The 17,687-nt window shown below is 36.3% G+C and overlaps 1 protein-coding gene across 2 annotated transcripts in view; it reads left to right on the top strand.

Annotated features, from left to right (window-relative positions):
* LOC308627711 (uncharacterized protein) overlaps nucleotides 1-17,687 on the top strand; it is a 47,513-nt gene that overhangs the window by 17,424 nt on the left and 12,402 nt on the right. The window lies entirely within an intron of this gene.

Consider the following 17,687-nt stretch of genomic DNA (forward strand, 5'->3'; position numbering starts at 1 on the left):
CCATTATTATATTTCTGGGTTGTATTCGCCCCCAAAATGAAAACAGGATATTGAAGAGATATATGCATTCTGATGTTTATTGCAGCATTATTCACAGTAGCCAGGGTATGGAAACAATCTTAGTGCCCATCAACAGATGAATGGATAAAAAAGATGTGATGTGTACAGTATGTATACACAGTGGAATATTATCTAGCCACGAGAAAAGGAGGTCATCCTGCCATTTGCAATACGGATGGGCTTTGAACACATTATGCTAAGTGAGATAAGTCAGATAGAGAAAGACAGGTTACTATATGATATCACTTATATGTGGAGTCTGAAAAACCCAAACTCTTAAAAACAAGAGAGTGACGTACGTGGTGGTTACCAGAGGATGAACGATGAGGGAATAGGACATGCTATTTAAGGGTACCAACTTGTAATCAATAGATAAGCCTTAGAGATCTAGTGAACAGTATAGTGAATAGAAGCAACAGTATGGTATTATAATCATCAAATTTGCTAAGAGACTAGAACTTAAAGAGACTAGAACTTAATTCTTCTAACTACTAAAAAGAAATGATAATTATGTAACATGATAGTTGTGCTAATTATTGCTACAGTGGCAGTCACAGTATAGTTTATAAATTTGTCAAGGTAACATGTTGTACACCTTAAATTTATAAAGTTGTATGTCAAATATATTTTAATTTTAGAAAAAGTAGTGCTTTGATTTACATTTCCCTGATGATTAATGATGTAGAGCACCTTTTCATGTACTCTGTGGCCATCTGCATGTCTTCTTTGGAAAAATGTCTGTTCATATCCTCTGCTCATTTTTAAATCAGATTTCTTTTCTTTTGCTGTTGAATTGTATGAGTTCTCTATGTATTTTAGATATTAACCCTTTATCAGATACATAGTTGTAAATATTTTCTCCTATTAGTGTGTTGCTTTTTTCATTTTGTTGATGGTTTCCTTTTATGTGCTAAAACTTTGAAGTTTGATGTAGTCCCACGTGTTTATTGTGCTTTTGTTGACTTTGCTTTTGTTTTCAAATCCAAAAAAAAAAAAAATCATTGCCAAGACCACTATCAAGGAGCTTATTACTGCCTATATTTTCTTCTAGGAGTTTTATGGTTTCAGATTTTATGTTCCTATCCTTAGTTCATTTTGAGTTAGTTTTGCGTGTGGCTATACAGTTTTCCCAACACCATTTATGGAAGAGACTCTCCTCTCCATGTTGTATATTCTTGGATCCTTTGTCTTAAATTAATTGATTATGTATGCATGGATTTATTTTGGGGCTCTCTGTTGTGTTCCATTGATCTGTGTGTCTGTTTTTATGCCAGTATCATGCTGTTTGATTATTATAGCTTTGTAGTATAGTTTGAAATCAGGAAGTGTGATACTTCCAGCTTTGTTCTTTGTTCTCAAGATTGCTTTGGCTATTTGGAGTCTTTTGTGGGTCCATACAAATTTTAGGATTGTTTGTTCTACTTCTTTGAAAAATGCTGTTGTAATTTTGATAGGGATTGCTTTGACTCTGTAGATTGCATTGGGTCATATGAACATATTAATAATATAATTCTCTCAGTCCATGAGCATGGAGTAACTTTCCGTTTATTTGTGTCTTCTTCAGTTTCTTTTATCAGTGTCTTATAGTTTTCAATATGTGGGTCTTTTATCTACTTGGTTAAATTTATTTTTAGGTATTTCAGTCTCTTCGATGCAGTTTTAAATGGGATTGTTTTCTTATTTTCTTTTTCTGATAGTTTGTATTAATCTATAGAAACAACAGATTTTTGTATGTTGATTTTGTATCTTCCAACTTTACTGAATTCATTTATTAGTTCTAAAAGTTTTTTGATGGAGTCTTTGGTGTTTCCTATGTGTAATATCATGTTATCTGTAAATAATGACAGTTTACTTCTTCCTTTCTGATTTGGATGGCTTTTTTTAAAATTAATTAATTTATTTATTTGGTTGCACCAGGTCTTAGTTGTGGCAGGCAGACTCCTTAATTGCAGCTTGCCAGCTCCTTAGTTGCGGCATGTGGGCTCTGTAGTTGTGGCATGCAAACTCTTAGTTGTGGCATGCATGTGGGATGTAGTTCCCTGACCAGGGACTGAACCCAGGCTGCCTGCCTTGGGAGCGTGGAGTCTTATCTTCTCTGGTGGGGAAGTCCCTGGATGGCTTTTATTACATTTTCTTGCCTACGTCCTCTGACTAGGACTTCCAATACCATGTTGAATAGAAGTGTCAAGAATGGGCATCCTTGTCTTGTTCCTGATCTTACAGAAAAATCTTTCAGCTTTTTACCATTGAGTATGATTTTAGCAGTGGTCCTGTCATACATGGCCTGTATTATGTTTTGTTTAGTCTCCAAATATATGTGAACTTTCCAGTTTTCTTGTAATTGTTTTTTTTTCATTCTATATCATTGTGGTTGGAAAATATGCTTGATATGATTTCAGTCTTCTTGAATTTGTTAAGACGTATTTTGTGGGCTAACACATGATCTATCCTGGAGAATGTTCCTTTTACATTTGAGAAGAATGTGTATTCTGTTGCTTTTGGGTGGAATGTTTTGTGTATATCTGTTAATTAATCTGGTCTGATGTGTTGATTAAGTCCAGTGTTTCCATATGGATTTTCTGTCTGGATTATCCATTGACAAAAGTGGGATATTATCATCCCTACTATTATTGTATTGCCATCAGTTTCTCTCTTTAGGTCTCTTAATATTTGCTTTATATTTAGGTGCTGCTGTGTTGCATGCATAAATATTTACAAATGTTATATCCTCTTTTGGGTTGAATCCTTATGATCTGTGTTGGCTTCTATGCATTAGATAAAATAGCCTCTCTCCACTCTTGAAGGTGTAGTCTCATGTAAGAGATATGTTTTACTCTTCAACTCTGCCCTAGCTCTTGGTTGTCCTTTAAAACTTTCCTATTGTCTAAACAGCCTAATTTATTTTTAGTGGCTCCCAATATGTGAGGGTGTTCCAAGACCTATCAGTGTCCCAAAGCAGAGGATCTCACTCAGAATCTAGATTCAGGCTGATTGGAGGCCAGACCCTCAGGCAGTACCTTTTAAAGAGTGTGGATATATAATTCTGTGGGACCGCAGGTATAAGCCCTGCTAGCCACCAGAGCCAGGTGATCTTAGAGGTGTCTCTCTAAGATTGTAGCAGTTGCAACAGTCAGGGTACCAGACTACTGTGGAAGTTCCTTTCTGGAAGATACCCATGAGCTGGAGTGAGGCACAGGAACAGTGCAGAGAAGTCACGCTCCAGGTGGAGTGAGTTAGGAGAGCACAGAGTTGCCACTCATTTACCGTTTTCAAATGATAAACCTACCTTGCTTTAGAGGGGTAAGTTCCACGTGGTCATCCTTTATAATCCTTTTTATATGTTACTGGATAAAATTTGAGAGTGTTTTGTTGAGGATTTGTGGGTCTTCAATACTCATAAGATGTTGATCTTAGTATTCTTGGATACTGATCTGTAGTTGTATCTTCTGATGTTTGATTTTGGTACCAGGGTATAATATTGGGCTGATAGAATGAGTTAGGAAGTGATCTTTTCCATTTTTTTGAATAATTAATATTAATTATTTTCTAAGTGTTTGGTAAAATTCACCAGTGAAACCATCTGAACCTGAGCCCTTTTATGGGAAGTTTTAAAATGTCTAATTCAGTGTTTTTACTTGTTATAGGTTTTTTCAAATTTTTCTGTTTATTCTTGAGTCACTTTCTGTATCTTTTTCCTAATTTCAGGAATGTTTGTCTTTCATTAAAGTTATCTAATTTGTTGGCATATAATTGTTCATAACATTTCTTTACAATTATTTTTGTTTTTGTAATGTATAAAATATTACAATTTTGTAATGTTAGTATATTATATCCCTAGTGTATATACCATCTTTCATCTGTAATTAGTAATTTGAATCTTCTCTGTCAATCTAACTAGGGATTTGTCAGTTTTGTTAATCCTTTCAAAGAATTATCTATTTTCTTTCTATTCTCTGTTTCATTAATTTTTACTCTAATCTCATTTCCCTCCTTCTGCTTGCCTTGAGTTTGTATTGCTTTTTTTCCCCCCTGTTTTTCTAAGGTAGAGGGTTAGGTTATTGATTTGAGATCGTTCTCCTTCAATAGTGTTATTTGCAGGTATAAATTGCCCTATAAGTACTGGTTTACGTGTGTCTCATAATCTTGGTATGTTTTGTCTTCATTTTTACTCATCTCAAAGTATTTTTCTAATTTCCCTTGTTTACTGCTTTTTTGACTCTTTCATGTAGGGATGTGTTATTTAATTTGCTCCTATTTGTGAATTTTCAAAATTCCTTTGTATTATTGATTTGTAATTTCCTTCCATCATGCTGGCAGAATCTTTTTACATCTATTCTGGGGAATGTTTCATGTGTACTTTTGAAGAATGTATATTCTGCGATTTTGGAGTGGAGTTTTGTATTTATGAATGTTAGATCTGGTTGCTTTATAGTGCTATTCGTGCCTTCTTTTTTGTTTGTTTTTTCTTCATATTCTGCCCAGTTGTTTTATGCATTACTGAAAGTGGGATATTAAACTCTCTAATTATTATTGTTGATGTGTGTGTTTCACCTTTCAATTCTGTATTCACTTCATGCATTTTGAAACTGTGTTGTTAGCAGCATATATGCACTTAGATTTATGTCTCCTTTATCAGTTAACTCTTTTATCATTATATAATGTTCCTCCTTATCTCTAGTAACATCTTTTATGTTAAAGTGTATTTTGTCTGATATTAGCATAGCCACTCCAGCCTTATAGATGTTGTGTACTTGTTATATGTTTTTCTGTTTTTCAAATTTTTGATCTATTTGTAGCTTTGAATATAAAGAGTATCTCTTGTAGACAGCATGTGTTTGGATTCTCACATTTTATTCAACCTGACTATTGCTGTCTTTTTACTGGATTTTTCAGTGCATTCCAAGTTTCTGTTATTATTCATATAGTTGGATTTACACCTGCCGTTTTACTTTTTGGTGTTTACGTGTGCCTTTTTGAGCCTGTGTTCTTTTTATTACTGCCTTCTTTTTCATTAAGTGGGTATATTTTAGTATAGCATGTTGATTCCTTTAATGATAATTTTACTTAAAAAATTATTTTCCTAGTGGTTGCTATAGGATTTACTTAATACATTTTTACCTTTTCAGAATGACTTCAGGTTTATACTACCTTACCTCCAGTGAGGTATAGAAACATTACTCATATATATAGCTCTATATTTTCTTTTCTCTTTTTGTGTTACTACTTTTGTACATAGTACATCTGAATATGTTTAAATCCCAACAATACATTGTTGTACTTATTACTTTATATAATTTGAAGTTTCTTAAAGGGACTGAGACAAGAATGGATAGCAAGTATGTATTTATGGTCTGTTACATTAACTTGCTTGTTCACCATTTCTGCTTCATTTGTTCCTGTGGATTCACATTACCATCCAGGGTCATTTCCTTACTCCAACATGGCTTTGTTCCTCTGCCTCATTTTGCTTTATTGTCAAATATGTTACATTTTTATATGCTACAGGCCCAGCACTACAATACAACTACATGCGTGCTGACTTATTCACTGCCTTGGTAAAATTGTTAGGGGAAGAAATTTGCCTTTATACTGTCCTTTAAAATTACGTAATTACTTTTACCTACAGTCTTTGTGGATTTGAACTAGTGACTAGGCTAGTGATTAGGATCACTTGCTTTCAGTCTGAAGAATTTATTTCTTGTAAGGCTGGTCTAGTAGCAGTGGGTTCTTGTTTGTTTTTTTGTTTTTGCTTTCTTTTAGTTTTTTAATCTGTGGATTTATTTCATCTTCAGTTTTCAATATTTCTGCTGTTTTGGTTGGCAGATTTTTTTACCCCAGCACATTGAATATGTCATCCCACTTCCTGGATTCTGTTGTTTCTGATGAGAAGTCAGGTGTTAATCTTATTGGAGTTCCTTGTATGTTAATAGTTGAATTTCTCTTGATGCTTATGAAGTTTTGTATTTGTTTTTTAAATATTTTTACCTGCTGCTTCTTGGCGTGGATCTCTGTGTTTACCCACTTTGAGTTTATCTTGTTGAATTTGCAGATCAATATTTTTCTTTACATTTGCAAGATTTTCGCCATCATTTCATTGAATATTTTTTCTGCTCCTTGCTCTTTTCCTCTTCTTCTGGTCCTCCCATTATGAATGTTAATGTAGTTAACTGTGTCCTTCATTTATTTGAGGCTTTGTTCATTCTCTTTTCTCTCTCTGTTCTTTAGATTGCATTTTGTTGATCGATCTATCATCAGGTTTACTAATTCTTCTTCCTGTAAGCTTCAATCTACTTTAGAGCCCTTCCAGTGAATTTCTGTTGCAGTTATTATAAATTTCAAATGTAGAATTTTAACTTTGTTCTCTCTCTTTATTCTTACTCTCTATGTTACAAGGTGTCTTCATACCAATATTTACTTCCTTAGGCTTAGTGGTTTTTTGAACATATTTATAATAGCTGTTTTGAGGTCTGCTAAGTCCAGTATCTGCATCCTCTCGCAAGCGGTTTCCATTCTTTCTAGTTCTGCTATTTTCCCACTATATGTAGAATTTTCCTGTTTCTTTGTATGTCTTGTAATTAAAAAAAATACTTTAGATAATATTTTGTACCTACCCTCATGGTGATTCCTTCTTTCTCTGCAGAGCTTGTTATTTTTGCTTACTTATCAATATTTGTTTAGTGACTTGGCTGGACTATTTGAGTGAAATCTTTTTCTCCCACAGTGTGCTGTCTCTAATGTCACTAGTCATAGAGCTCTGCCTTGGACATATACACTGTTCTTAGAATGACAATGATGTTAACAGGGTGCTCATTGAGTGTCTCTGTGATGGTTAATTTTACATGTCAACTTGAGTGGCTGAAAGGATGCCTAGGTAGCTGCTAAAACATTATTCCTAGATGTATCTTGGAAGGTGTTTCTGGAAGCATTAGCATTTGATTCACTAGACGTGAGTAAAGAGATCCACCCTCACCAACATGGGCATCATCCAGTCTGTTGGGGCCCAAATGGAACAAAAAGACAGATGAAGGGCACATTGTTCCTTTTTGAGCTGGGATGTCCATCTTCTCCTGCTCTCAGACATCAGAGCTCCTGGTTCTTGGTCTTCAGACTTTGAGAGTTATACCAGCAGTCCCTTAGTTCTCAGGCCTTTGACCTCAACTGGGAGTTATACTATGGGCTCCCCTAGTTCTCAGACCTTTGGACTAGGGAATTATCACTGGCTTCCCTGATTCTCTACCTTGCAGACAGCAGATGTGAGAATTCTTGGCCTTAACTGCATAAACTAATTTCTTTAATAAACCTCTCTTTCTCTCTCTGTATCTATCTGTAGATAGATATATACATATATGTATATATGTATATGTATCTCCTATTGGTTTTCTTTCTCTGCAGAATCCTGATTAATATAATCTCTTTCTCTGATCTCTTTGTTAACTTGTCTGCCTCTGTTGGTATCACACCTTGCATTTAGCCTCTGCTAATTGTTGTGTTTTGGTTTTTTTCCTGTCCCTTTCTTTTTTTCTTTTTTTATTGGAGTATAATTGCTTTACAATGTTGTGTTAGTTTCTGCTGTACAATGATGTGAATCAGCTATATGTATACATATATCCCCTCCCTCTTGGACCTCCCTCCCTCCACCCCCAATCCCACCCATCTAGGTTGTCACAGAGCACCAAGCTGAGCTCCCTGTGCTATACAGCAGGTTCCCACTAGCTATCTGTTTTACACATGGTGGTGCATTTCTGTCAAACCTAATCTCCCAGTTCATCCCACCCTCCCCTTCCCCCCGTGTCCACATGTCCGTTCTCTACTTCTGCGTTTCTATTCCTGCCCTGCACCTAGGTTCATCTGTACCATTTTTCTAGATTCCACATATATACGTTAATATACGATATTTGTTTTTCTGACTTACTTCACTCTGTATGACAGACTCTAGGTCCATCCACATATCTACAAATGACCCAATTTCATTTATTTTTATTAGCCTCTACTAATTAACTGATTGCTCTGCTGTTTCCAACAATGTCCTGTGTCATATATTGCTGTACAGATTGGTCCAATTAAATTTGAGCCCCTTTCAGATGGTAGTCTTTGATGTTGCCCTTCATGTCACCATTTAGGAAATCACCCCCCAGAAAATATAAGAAAATTATTACTGTAGGAAATCTGGGTGCATGAGTGTATTTACCTGAGTGTTTTTTGGTAGATAGGAACAAATCCAATAGCTTTAGATGCCTCTTCTTACTTGACTCTCTCCCTTGTTCCTTCTGGTATATTTTTTAGTTGGTCTGTGGCTTAGCTTTTTGCTCTCATGGAGCTACTAGCCTCTTAATTACTTATCACTGAAATTTCATTGTTTTCAGTGGTGACCTTAGGCTTGAACTTACCTACACTCTGTTCCACACAAAGTGAATTTTCTTGAGAAGAGCTTCTGAGTTCTCTCTTCTTATGGCCTGCCTCTATCTCTCAGTGAAAGCACTGCACCATTGCTCTGGAGCCAAGAGCTGGAACAGTGTCCTGCTTTTCTCAAAGTCACAGCGTGTTTTACGATCAGTAGGAAATGTGTGTATGTTTCTGATAGCTTGTTTTAAACATACATGGAGTACCTTTATATAAAAAATATAAAATGTTACTGAAAAACTTAAAGAAGCTTCATATATGTGAATATATGTATCTGGCTGATCACTGGAAGGGCCAACATCATAAAGATGTATTCCTCTCTAAATTCATGTATCTATTCAATTAATTCTAATTGGAGTTCCTATGAACTTTGTTGTGTTTGTTTTTGTTTTCAAGAAGTCAAGTTACCCCTTAAAAAGTTAGAACCCAGAAAATGATTGAGATACATAATAAGCCTGTGGTAATTTGGTTTGTTGGTTTGGTTCAAGGAGAGCCTGGAAGATGACCTCTCCATGTATGAGAACTTGATCTTTGGATAGATCTGGCACTGCAAATCATTGTCAAAAGATAGGAGAGTTTTCTAAATTGCAGTTAATGCATGTAGTATGTTACTTACATGTATCATTACTGTGTCTCTCCACTGGGATGTAAGGTCCATGAAAGCAGAGATTTTGCCTGTTTTCTTTTCAGCTATGTCTCCACTCCCTAGAATAATGCACATAGTAAATACTCAAAAATGTGATGAATGTTAGCCTCTTATAAGTTAATATAAAAATACAGCTCGGGCTTCCCTGGTGGTGCAGTGGTTGAGAGTCCGCCTGCCGATGCAGGGGACATGGGTTCGTGCCCCGGTCCGGGAAGATCCCACATGCTGCGGAGCGGCTGGGCCCGTGAGCCATGGCCGCTGAGCCTGTGCATCCGGAGCCTGTGCTCCGCAACGGGAGAGGCCACAACAGTGAGAGGCCTGCGTACCGCCAAAAAAAAAAAAATACAGCTCAATTTTTTAAAAATGGTCATAAAGGGGCTTCCCTGGTGGCGCAGTGGTTGAGAGTCCGCCTGCCGATGCAGGGGACGCAGGTTTGTGCCCCGGTCTGGGAAGATCCCACATGCTGCGGAGCGGCTGGGCCCGTGAGCCATGGCCGCTGAGCCTGTGCGTCCGGAGCCTGTGCTCCACAACGGGAGAGGCCACAACAGTGAGAGGCCCGCGTACCGCAAAAAAAAAAAAAAAAAAAAAAAAAAAATGGTCATAAGGCAAAGATGCAAAGCTTCATTGGTAATAGAGAAATGCATACTAAGACTAAAATTAAATACCACTTTATATCTATTTAAATAAAAAGAACTGTAGATTCTAACAATACCAAATATTGTTTATAGTGCAGAGAAATGAATGTTTTTATTCAGTGCTATGGCCAGATCACGTCGGAAAACAATTTGTTATTACCTTTTATAGTTAAATATACACATTCCCTTTGATCTAGCTTTATACTTATATCCTTGAGATACACTTTTATATCTCAAACTGTGATGAGGAACTGGTGTTTCTGTTTTCTTTAAAGATTTAAAATATATTATTGATAAATATTTTCATAAAACATAAGCAAAAGATACAGAGCCAAGACATACAAAATATAGGCTTTGCTTTTTTTATTACAGGCATACCTTGGATATATTGTGGGTTTGGTTCCACTAAAGCGATATATCCCAGTAAAGTGAGTCGTAACAATCTTTTGGTTTCCCAGTGCATATAAAAGTTTTATTTATACTATACTGTAGACTGTTAAGTGTGCAATAGCATTATGTCTAAAAAAAGCCAATATATGTATCTTAATTTAAAAATATTTTATTGCTAAAAAATGCTAACCATTATGTGAGCCCTCAGTGAGTTATAATCTTTTTGCTGGTGGCAGGTTTGAAATATTGTAAGAATTACCAGATGTGACACAGAGACATGAAGTGAGCAAATGCTGTTGGAAAAATGACAGTGATGCAGGGTTGCCACAGACCTTCCTTTTACAATTTGTTGCCACAAATTTGTAAAAAATGCAGTAACTGTGAATCTCAATAAAGTGAAGCACAGTAAAATGAGGTATTCCTGTATTAGATTCAAATGTAAAATTATGCTTTAAAGTTTCTGTTAAAAAAAATAATTTTCCACACCCAGCCAAGATGGAATAATAGGGCCTAGATTTACCGTCCCATCTGAAACAACCAAAACGATCAGACAAAGTAAATGAAACAGTGAATTTCAAGACAGTAGTCATCAGCCAACCAAAGGCAGAAATTACTTAGAGCCAGAAAACATAGGACTTGAGGTCTATGATAACCCTACCAGGTCACTGAACCCTGATAGAGCCTTGCACTCTCGCTATATTAGAAATTGGAGTTGACAGTCCAAAGAGATTAAAGGCTGCTTACGGTTCACAGGATAGAGGACAAAATAGGCAGTAACTGCACAGAGAGAAAAGTCTGGATATCTACAGTGGATTGTCCTTGAGTATTCAGCAGAATATTGATCAGCTCATATAGTGAAAAAATTAAAGAAAATTTGAAAATAACTGGAAGACACAGTGCACAGCACTCACAGAGCGCCCGGAAAAGGACTGTTCTCACCAGCCAGAGTGGAAAAAGTCGTAACTCACAGAGTGTTAGGTAGAATACTTAGAAAAGTCTTGCCTCAGAGTGAGCAGTAATGCACCTTGGAATGAATACTTATTTAAAAGGCTGCAGTGCTGTGTCAGTATCAGATGAAATACATTTCAAAGCCAAGGATATTGCTAGTGAAACGATTTTTTAAATAATGATGAGATAAAATTTATCAAAAGAATTTAACAATCCTAGACTTTAATGCCACTATTAAAGTTTTTCAAAGTGTGTGAAGGAAAAACTGATACAGCTTGAAGAAGACAGATCCATAATTATAGTCAGATGTTTCAGCCTCTCTCTCCCAGTAACCAATAGAAGAAGGAAATGCCAAATGAGCACAAATATATAGTAGACTTGAACACTAAATAACCAAATTGACTTAATTGACAGTTATAAAGTATTCCTCCCCTCCCCAAACCAGTGGAATACACGTTCTTTTTAAGGGCACATAAATATTTACCAAGGTAGATTACTACATTTTTGGACATAAAACAAGTCTGAATAAATTTAAAGGGATACAAATCATTTAAAGTATTTTCTCTTACCAAAATAGAGTTAAATCTAGTTCAATTAAAAATCAGTAACAGAAAGATTTATAAAATCCCTAAGTACAGTGGAACATTGAATAACATGTGTTTGAACTACACAGGTCTACTTATACCACATTCTTTTCACTACATACTACAGTACTCCATGGTCCATTGTTGGTTGAATCCATGGATGTGGAACCCTGGCCATGGAGGGCTGATGGTAAAGTTACCTGTGGATTTTCAACTGTGTGAAGGGTCAGTGCCCCTAACCCCTGCATTGTTCAAGAGTCAATCAACTGCAGTTAGAAACTCAGTAATGCACTTCTACATAACCCATGGTTCAAAGAAGAATTCAAAGGGGAAATTAGAAAGTATATTGAACTTTTAATGAAAATAGAATTTGTGGGTGGGAATTCCTTGGTGGCCTAGTGGTTAGGATTCCGGGCTTTCACTGTCACGGCCCAGGTTCAGTCTCTGGTCAGGGAACTGACTGAGATCCTACAAGCTGCATGGCACGGCCAAAAAAAAAGGAAAAAAGAATTTGTGGGAAATTTACATATAAGATTTTTTTATATAGGTAACATAAAATTGATATAATATTTCATTGATTTCATTATTTTCCATCCAGATCTTTATTACTTCTTACTTTCGGATTTAATTTGCTCTTTTCAGGTTTTTTAGAGTGGAAGCCACTAAGGTAATTGATTTGGGACCTTTCTTCTTAGGCAACCAAATTAATTTTGTGTGTGTATATCTCAGAGAAATATATATGGAAGTCTGTGTATGTGGCATACATGTAGTGTATTTTATATAATACATTTAATATATAATGTAAATTTCATGCATATGGGAATATATATCCAACATACACATGTGAAATTTGTGTTGGATAAGAAGGAAATTCTCAAATCAGTCTCTTCAGCTGCTTCTACCTTAAAAATCCAGAAAAAAAGAACAAGTTAAACCCATAGTAAGCAGAAGAAATGAAGTAATAAAAAACAAAGTGGAAAACAACGTAATAGAGAAGATAGTTGAGAAAATTAGTGAAATCAAAAGCTGGTTCTTTGAGAAGACCAGTAAAATTGATAAACTTCTAGATGAAACATTATTGATATCAAGAATGGGAGTGGTGATATCACTAAAAATTGTACAGATATTATGAGGAAAAATAAGGGACTATTGTGCCTGTAACTTTATAAGTTCAGCAATTTAGATGAAATGGGCAGTTTCCTTCAAATAAATGACTACCAAAGCTTACTCCAAAGGAAATAGATAATGATTCCACAGAGAAGATCCCAGGTCCAAATGGCTTTATTAGTGAATTCTGCCAGACATGAAATAATACCAGTTCTACCTAAATGCTTCCAGAAAATTCAGGAGGAGGCTATACTGGAAATTCATTCTTTGAGGCCAGCATTGCCCTAATACCAAAACTAGACAAAGACATTGTAAGAAAAGAAGCTACAGACCAGTGTGTGTTTTGAACATAAATGCAAAAACTCTAAATAAGATTTTAGCAATTAGAAACCAAAAATATATTAAAAGGATCAACATCATGACCAAGTGGAATTAATCCTAGGAAGGCTTTTTTGACATTTGGAAAGCAGTCAGTGTAATTCTCTGTATAAAGGCCAACTTCATGGATATGCAACCTGTTTAGTAACAGTACTGCACTCTCAGAAGGGGCCCTGTACTTGGTTTAATGCCCTGCAGTTGCCATTTCAAAATTCCTAACAGTTTTGTCTTTGAACTTGTGATTTGTATGGCAAGTCTCATGGGACAGTGGAGCATTATGTGTGAACAGACAGGATACATTGAATGGCAGTGTGCTCACTAAGCTTTTGGTCTGGCTGCTTGGTGCAGTCTGGTGTCCTGTATTCCTGAGTGGGTGACCAAGACCCTCGTCCTCATTGGTGACGGCAGCAGCAGAACCAGAGCAGTAGTGCAATGATTGCAGGCCCAAGAGGGAACCCACAGCGGGAGGCTAGCTTGCTTCTTCTCCCTGGAGCCTATCCCTTTAGCACCTGCATAAAATATTAACTTTCTGGGCTAAGTAGTGGGACTGTACTCTGGCACTCAGGCAGTAATCATAGTCAATAAGGTATTACAAAGTGAAAGCATACTCATAGATGTTGCATTAGGGTGTACCAGGTAGTCACTAGAAATCTTCAGAGTGTAGACTCTGGTCTTGAAAACAACTGCTACATTGCAAAGCTGGTATCACAGGTTTAGAAATAGAAATTAAACTTGATGGAAAAGAATATTATTTTCATATGTAATTTTGGATGAACCAACTATGAACAAGGAAGTCAGTTTTGAAATTACTTTATTTATTTATTTATTTTTTGCGGTACACGGGCCTCTCACTGTTGTGGCCTCTCCCACTGCGGAGCACAGGCTCCGGACGCGCAACCTCAGTGGCCATGGCTCATGGGTCCAGCCGCTGCGCGGCATGCGGGATCTTCCCAGACCAGGGCATGAACCTGTGTCCCCTGCATCAGCAGGCGGACCCTCAACCACTGCGCCACCAGGGAAGCCCTGAAATTACTTTTAACTTTATTTTTGTTTTTTTAAATTTATTTTTGGCTGTGTTGGGTCTTCGTTTCTGTGCAAGGGCTTTTCTCTAGTTGCGGCAAGTGGGGGCCACTTCATCGCGGTGCAGGGGCCTCTCACTATTGCGTCCTCTCTTGTTGCAGAGCACAGGCTCCAGATGCACAGGCTCAGTAGTTGTGGCTCACGGGCCTAGTTACTCCGCGGCATGTGGGATCTTCCCAGACCAGGGCTCGAACCCATGTCCACTGCATTGGCAGGCAGATTCTTAACCACTGCGCCACCAGGGAAGCCCTTGTAACTTGTTTTTGAAGATACAGCAATAGACTGCATAAACAGGTGTTTTGAATTATATACAAATCCTGAAGCCATTTTTGGTTTCTTGTACAGATTACAGGAAGTGTCACAGGAAACATTAAAATGCTATTGTATAAATTTACATTTAAAATTAGTCCTGGACAACCTAGAAGAAATGGACAAATTGCTAAAAATGTACAATCTCCCAAGACTGAACCAAGAAGAAATAGAAAATATGAACAGACCAATTAGAAGTAATGAAATTGAATCAGTATTTTTTAAAAAAAATCATAAAAACCAAAAGTCCAGGACCAGATGCCTTCACAGGTGAATACTACCAAACATTTAGAGAAGAGTTAACACTTATCCTTCTCAAACTATTCCAAAACATTACAGAGAAAGGAATGCTTTCAGAAAATGCATTCTAGGAGATCAGCATCACCCTAATACCAAAACCAGTCAGTGATATCCCCCCCAAAAAATTACAGACCAGTATCACTGATGAATATATATACAAAATTCCTCCACAAAATATTAGCAAACTGAATTCAGCAGTATATTATAAGGATCATACACCATGATCCAGTGGGATTTATCCCAGGAATGCAAGGATTATTCAGTATCTAAAAATCAATCATTGTGATACAACACAGTAATAAATTGGAGAATAAAAATAATATGATTATCTTACTAGATGCAGAAAAAGCTTTTGACAAAATTCTACATCCATTTACAATAAAACTCTCAACAAAGTGTTTGTAGAGGGATGTGGCCCACAGCTAACATCATATTCAGCAGTGAAAAGCTAAAAGCATTTCCTCTATGATCAGAAACAAGCCAAGGATGCTCATTCTCACCACTTTTATTCAGCATAGTATTGGTAGTCCTTGCCACAGCAGTCAGACAAGAAAGAGAAATAAAAGGAGTATAAATTGGAAAGGAAGAAGTAAAACTATCACTGTTTGCAGGTGACATGATATTATACATAGAAAACTCTAAAGACACTCCCAAAAAACTACTAGAGCCCATCAATGAATTTGGTAAAGTTGCCGGATACAAAATTCGATACAAATTTTGCAATAGAAATCTGTTGCATTTCTATACACTAACAACAGACTATGAAAAAGATAAATTAAGAAAATTCTCATTACATTTTCATCAAAAAGAATAAATACCTAGGAATAAATCTAACTAAGGAGGTAAAAGACCTGTACTTGGGAAACTAAAAGTCACTGATGAAAGAAATTAAAGATTACACAGATGGAAAGACATACCATGCCCATGGTAGAATTAGTGGTTAAAATGACCATACTACCCAAGGCAATCTATAGATTCAGTGCAATACTTATCAAAATACCAATGGCATTTGTTATAGAACTAGAACAAATAATTCTAAAATTTGTATAGAAGCACAAAAGACCCCAAATAGCCAAAACCATCTTGAGGGGAAAAAAAGCTGGAGGTATTATGCTTCCTGATTTCAAACTGAAATACTGCTGAACTTCAGTAATCAAAACTGTATAGTACTGGCACAAAAACAGAAACATACATCCGTAGAACAGAATAGAGCCCAGAAATGAACCCACATTTATATGGTCAATTAATCTATGACAAAGTAAGCAAGAATATACAATGGGGAAAAGACAGCCTCTTCAATAAACAGTTTTGAAAAAACTGGACAGCTATATTTGAAAGAATCAAACTTGCCTCTTTCTTGCACCATGCACAAAAATAAATTCAAACTGGATTAAAGACTTAAATGTAAGAGCTGAAACCATAAAACTTCTAGAAGACAACATAAGCAGTATTCTCTTTGGCATCAGTCTTAGTAATATTTTTTTGGATATGTCTCCTGAGGAAAAGGAAACAAAAAAATAAACGGGACTAATTAAACTAAAGAGTTTTGCACAGTGAAAAAAACTGTCAACAAAAAGAAAAGGCCACCTACTGAAAGGGAGAAGGTATTTGAAAACCACATATCTGACAAGGGGTTAATATCCAAAATATACAAAGAACTCACACAACCCAACATCAAAAAACAAACAGCCTGATTTAAAAATGGGCAGAGGATCTAAATAGACATTTTCCCAAAGAAGACATGCAGATGGCTTCCAGCCACATGAAAAGATGCTCAACATCATGAATCATTCAGGGAAATGCAACTCAAAACTACAGTGAGTTATCACCTCACACCTGTCAGAATGGCTTTTATCAAAAAGACAACAAATAGCAAGTGTTAGCAAGGATGTTGAGAAAAGGAAATCCTTGTGTACTGTTGGTGGGACTGTGAGCTGGTATAGCCACTAGGGAAAACAGTATGAAAATTCCTCAAAAATTTAAAAATAGAACTACCATATAATCCAGCAGTTCCACTTCTGGGTATTTATCTGAAGAAAATGAAAACACTAATTTGCAAAGCTATATGTGCCTGCGTTTATTGGATCATTATTTACAATAGCCAAGATATGAAAGCAATCTAAGCACGCATCAGTAGATGAGTGGATAAAGATGTAGCACACACACACACACACACACACACACACAAATATTACTCAGCCACTAAAAAATGAAATCTGCCACTAACAACAACATGGATGGACCTAGAGGGTATTATGCCTAGTGAAATAAGTCAGACAAAGAAGAAGTCGTATTATTTCACTTATATATGGAATCTAAAAAAACAAAGCAAATGAACAAACAAAACAGAAAGGGAGTTACAGATAACAGAGAGCAGGTGTTTGCCAGCGGGGAGGGAGGTAAGGAGAGGAAAGAAATAGGTGAGGGAGATTAAGAGGAACAAACTGCCAGTTGCAAAATAAATGAGTCACAGTTATGAAATGTATAGTGTGGTGAAAATAGTTGATAACTATATATATCTTTGTATGGTGACATAATATAACTAGACTTTGTGCTCAGTTTGACGTTTATAAAAATATCGAATGACTACGTTGTATAACAGGAACTAGCATGACATTATAGGTCAATTATATTTCAAAAACAGACAAAGAACCTCATAGAAAAAGAGCTGAGATTTGTGGTTACCATAGGTGGGGGTGGGGTGGGGTGGATTGGATGAAGGCAATCAAAAGGTACAAACTTCCAGTTATAAGATAAATAAGTACTAGGGATGTGATGTACAACATGATACGTATAATTAACACTGCTGTGTGTTATATATGAAAGTTGTTAAGAGAGTAAATCCTAAGT

Source organism: Mesoplodon bidens, assembly GCF_964165515.1.
Source record: "Mesoplodon bidens genome assembly, chromosome: 1".
Classification (NCBI taxonomy): domain Eukaryota; kingdom Metazoa; phylum Chordata; class Mammalia; order Artiodactyla; family Ziphiidae; genus Mesoplodon; species Mesoplodon bidens.